Source organism: Entelurus aequoreus, linkage group LG04 (assembly GCF_033978785.1).
Source record: "Entelurus aequoreus isolate RoL-2023_Sb linkage group LG04, RoL_Eaeq_v1.1, whole genome shotgun sequence".
NCBI classification, from domain to species: Eukaryota; Metazoa; Chordata; class Actinopteri; order Syngnathiformes; family Syngnathidae; genus Entelurus; species Entelurus aequoreus.
In genome coordinates this window covers 49842442-49847849 of record NC_084734.1, presented here as the reverse complement: position 1 = coordinate 49847849, position 5408 = coordinate 49842442, and the positions used below count along the sequence as shown (strand labels likewise).

The 5408-nt window shown below is 37.1% G+C and overlaps 1 protein-coding gene across 2 annotated transcripts in view; it reads left to right on the top strand.

Moving 5' to 3' along the window:
* Positions 1 to 5175, top strand: part of dpf3 (double PHD fingers 3) — a 43841-nt gene extending 38666 nt beyond the window's left edge. For both annotated transcript variants that reach the window (XM_062045131.1, XM_062045130.1), the window contains one exon: positions 1 to 5175. This exon is cut by the window's left edge and continues 207 nt beyond it. The gene's annotated coding sequence lies outside the window, so the exon portion shown is untranslated.
* The last annotated feature ends 233 nt before the right edge of the window (positions 5176 to 5408 follow it).

Here is a 5408-nt window from a genome sequence, read left to right as displayed (position 1 = left end):
CAGTCATTATATTATATTATTATAAAAATTAGGGGTGTCCCAATCCAATATTTGTATTGGATATTGGTCTGATACAAAAAGAAAAACAAGATTTGGAAGATACTGCATATTCTTGCATGTAAAATGTGTGATATAATGTCCGATACAGGCAGTCCTGCAGTGTGTTTATTTGTGCAAAGCTGGACAGCCAGTTAACATCTAAATGTCCTCCAATAAGCACACAAAGTTGGTGTTTTCTTGTATTTTAGTCAAGTAATTTACAAAAGGTAAACATGGTAGGCTATAGACTAGGGATGTCGCCGACCAGTATCGGCTGCTTTTCTTGAAAAAGTAAGTGATCGCCATACTTTTCAATGCCGATCACAAATGCTGACAAGCCAACAGCTAATTGTGTATCTCCATACACAGTGTGGAGCCGAGAAGTATATGCTACTTTGTATTAGAAATGGCAACGGCGGAGGATGCATGTGCACGTACGAGCCAGTCTGCCCCACAACAAGAGGATAGAGAAAAAGAAGGAACTTATTGACTGAAATGTCAGACTACAATGGCGGACTCGCGCAAAGCACTTTGGGTAAAACTTTACCTTACAAGGAGCTTTCCGCTGACATCACCAATTGTAAAGCATCACAAATTGGCCAAATTCCAAACGCTTTGTTTGGAGGAAGAATGAAGGAAGGCAAGATTGTTATATAAATATCGCCGCCAGGGTTTGTTTTCATATTTTCGGTACCTATGCAGATCCCAAATACAAAAAAACAGGTACCAATAGGTAAGAAAAGTTGTTTTTGCACAATAGGTCCTCTTTAAGTGTTATAATCAAGTATTAGGATGAGGCTAAACATGTTACACACCTAGAGCAAGCCAGGATCAGGCATGCTATAACTAAGCTAACCGCTAACCTAGCTTTAAACAACACCAATAGATAATTGCTTAGTAAAGTTGAAGAATTGTAAATGGAACAATGTTACAGCTGAAAGTAAGAAGTTATTAACAGGAAATTGACAAGTAGATTAATAAGAGTACAGAGAGAAGATAATATAACTACAGCATTGTCACAGTGCCACCCACACTGGTTTAAATGTAACTTAGATATTGGGTTTCACTATGTAAAGCGCTTTGAGTCACTATCAATCAATCAATGTTTATTTATATAGCCCTAAATCACAAGTGTCTCAAAGGGCTGTACAAGCCACAACGACATCCTCGGTACAGAGCACTAGAGAAAAAGCGCTATATAAATATAATTCACTTCACTTCACTCCACTTCACAGCTAGAAGTACACATAAGAAGAGGAGGGCGAATTGATCCATTAAATCACCAAGGGTAATATCAATATTAGATCGATACTAGTATTATTAAATCGATATTTTTATTTTCCTATAACAATTTTTTATTGTTTTGGTCATGTTTACAAATTTCAGATGATGAGTGCCTGCCTGGACACAGGAGGAATTTGATGGCAAAAAATATTTCCAAGATTAACAGATCATATGTATTGATTTTGTCTATTTATTGTGTACGATTGACTTTGTCTTGCTCAAACAATTGTATCTAATACAAGAGAATAAGGAAGTAGTTTTAATATTGTGTTGATATTATTAAACTGCTAAAAGTTTTCAAATTCACAGTTAATACATTTTATCAGTATTGTTATCAGCCAATGTCACTCATGGATGATCGGTATCAGAAAACCCTGATCGGAACTTCCCTACTATAGGCTACTCGGAGCTAACAGCTACACAACAGCTGAGCACAAAATAGCACACTAGCTCGACATATGTGATACGTGTTCTTAATTGAACAATTTGCAGTCTAAACCAGCACATTTGTCGATATAAACAAGTAATACATCATTATAGTTGCATATTGCTTACACATACAAAGTCTCCAAGGCAAAAGCCTATTAGTAAGTACCCAGTAACAAACGTGTCCGCACCCTTCAACTTACTGCGTCATAAGCTTAACTTTATGTACTAGGTCCAGTAGGTGTCGCCAAAAAAAAGGAATTTACCACTCGGCCTCAATTTAAAGACAGCATAAGTTTGTCATAGTGTTAGTGCTTTTCATACCGACCTTTATTCTCTGAGTAATTTCACTTGATCAAGCCTTTTCTTTTACTTTTTAATACATTTATTTATGATTTGTACGGATGTCGTATCAACTTAATATCGTATCGGCCAAAACTCAAAGGTCCAAAATCAGTATCGTATCGGAAATTAAAAAGTTGTATTGGGACACCACTAAAAAATATATGATATGTATGTAATTTTAATATATTGATTTGGAGTGCATGAGAAAGCAGAGGGGAAACTTGCATTTCTTTTTGACCACATGCTCATGTATGAACAAGTGTAATGTACGACACGACAGCAACACAACCAATGTTGTAATAGCGCTTAGGAGCAAACTGCTAAGTCAGCATGAATAGTGCTGATGAGTGGATTGTAAACAACAATAGCCACAAGTGTAACACTCAACAACACTAATTTGACAGCGCTTGCAACACTAGATAAAGCTGCATGGATTGTGTGGACTTTGTAAAATAGTTACCACAAAGAGGTTGTCTACAGCCACACCTGTTAATGTTTTTGCCCTAATTAGAGATGCTTGGCGGTTATTTGATTCTGTGGACGACACACATGACGACTTTTTTAGTGAATCTAATAGAGCCGTTAATTGGAGCATTTACAGTACATTCCTACATACATTCTGTTGTAGTTTGTAGTCTGAATACTTTAGACTAGAGACCATTCAGGGTTCAGGGTTCTGTTTCTACCCGCCATCTTTCTACCTCACCACTCAGAGCAGGCATCAAATACTTTGCATTTAGGATCAATTGTGCTAAATGCAAAAGTCAACACAGCCTTGACAAAAAGCTGGTTGTGATATTGTTTTAAAAAAAATCCTATTAGGCAAACGTGACTTTTTATTGTTCTAACAGTAATCAGTCCCTCCGGGAATTCACAGGCTTTATTTGTGATTGTTTGCCTAAAATGTCTGAATTCTTTCTGAAAAAGCTGTGGCAAAAGTTTTTTGTTTTGTTTTGTTTTTTAAAACTTTGAATTTTATAAATTTGGTATCAATGTTTTAAGTGTTCCTGTAAACTTAACCTCAAAAAGCACAGGATTTCAACAAAAATGTGGAAACAAATACTGTATTGATGTTTTCCTCATATACCAGACAGACTAAAAAGTGGACACTAAATGACAGTGAAAGCCCATAGTCAGAGCTCTTTGTCAAATTACAGCACTGTTTTAATTGAGTATAACTAATAATGGTAATAATTATAATTACAGGAAGAAACACCACCTAAGGCTTCCTTATTGCCCACACTCTGCTCTGTCGGCCACAAGTTGCAGACATTCTCTGTGTATGTTTTACGCTTGAAAAGTGTGCATCTCAAACATTCATTGAAGTCCCAACACATTTACCCCCGGACATTAAGAGCATTTTTTTTTAGAGCGATAGCACAAATTGTTGTTGGTAAAATAGAGACGATAAGAAATTATTATCACACTTTAACATCTCAAAAATGTAAATGCTGCCTCTTTGCTAGGTCAAAACTCACTTGTTCTTAATTGTCTTACCCTGGATAAATAATAAATAAATGTTTACATATATAAATACATGTAAACTAGGAAGCAAATGTGTATGTACTTCATTACCCAGAAGGCTTAGCGCTGTAGACAGGAACATGAAGTCGGTCAGAGCTCGGCAGGAGGACAAGAATTGTGTCGTTTGATCGGTGATATATCGTTACAAGTTTTGTCTACACAAGAAGCAAACATAAGTGTTGATTAGACAGTTGACGTGTGCGTTTGAGCGTGGCTCAGAGACAAATTTGATTGGTGAAAATGGCGCTGATTGGCCAAAATGTGCAGGGAAGTTGCGGTCATTGGCCGCGCAACTTTTAATAATTGGCGCCATCGCAAAATCCTGGAGGGATTGATTAATGAATGAATCCATGTCTTCGTTTACACTGGACACCAAATCAGATTTTTTTGCCCTCAAGTGACACAGATAGGATCATTTTTGCCAGTCTAAACGATCCAAAGTGCTTCAAAGCTGATATTTTCGCATCAGACTTGTGGCTACATTGGAAGGTAGTTAGAATCCGTTTGGAATCTGATCTTTTCAATTTTGACTGTGAGCTAAACGGCAATGCGACCTGTTTGCGACTTTTATGTCATTTGGTCGAGCTACGTCATTTGTGTGTGCAGAAATGCAATTTGCAATTATCTTCTTTCTTCATCTTGTAGTTGTTTTCCACCATCTGCCTAGTTCCACGGCACAAACCCACTAGCACGCTGATCTGTGGCGTCCATGTTTTCTTGTGTCGTAGCAACCTCATTGTTCAATTACATAATCCGGTCGACTTTCTTCGTTTTCACTTTAAATGCACATGCAAGTGACGTTGAGGCCACATTGGGGCCTATGCGCGTTTATACTGGAGTCTGACTAGGATCACAGTTTACTTGCAAACTAAACAGTCAGATGTAAAAAAAAATCAGACTTCGAAAAAACCTGATTTGGTTCACTTTGCTTGCAGAGTAAACATAGTCCATGACTTAATGAAGGGAAAAATTCCTTCCACATGTTTCGCTACCCATCCTAAAATAAACTCTTAGAGCTCTGCTGACTATCCATCAGTCAGCTTCAGGAGGTGGGAAGTGTGTTTTGATGTTTTATTAATAAAAGCCTGCGATATGAACAAGGTTGTGTTGACGTTCTATCGAAAGTCTAAAGGCTGTGTGTGTTTAAAAAAATGTGTCCTCTCATGTTTACACTTCACTGTGACAAACTCTAGAGTTATTCCAGAGTTATCTGTGACATTTTTAGCTTGTGTCAGTAAAAACAATTTTTTTTTCCTTCCTTCCTCCTTCAGACTGTTGGATACTTCTGATCACGTGTCCTTGCAGTTACTAAATTCAGCTTCATTTGTTTTTTCTGCAGACAATCGTGCTTGTGTGTGTGTGTGTGTGTGTGTGTGTGTGTGTGTGTGTGTGTGTGTGTGTGTGTGTGTGTGTGTGTGTGTGTGTGTGTGCGTGTATATCATATCTCCATGGCAACTAAAGTGTCATTTGATGCTAGCAGCATGTACTATTTGTTACACAACTGTTTGTTAGTTTTGTTGTAATAAAGATTTTTGCAAGCAAAAACTAAGTATTGAATACTTTCAGTTCAATTTAGGAATGTCAAAATTAACGCATCAATTAACACATGCGGTTGATCACAAAACATTATTGCATTAATCAGGTCAGTGCATATATATAGACTCCGACTGCTGTGTTTGTGGGTAAATTTTGCTTTAAAATGAACCCAGATGGGACTTAAGATAAAGTCAAGGTAATTTGCATTTATTGCAGTGATTAATTATCTTATCATGGAAGCACAAATTTAAAAT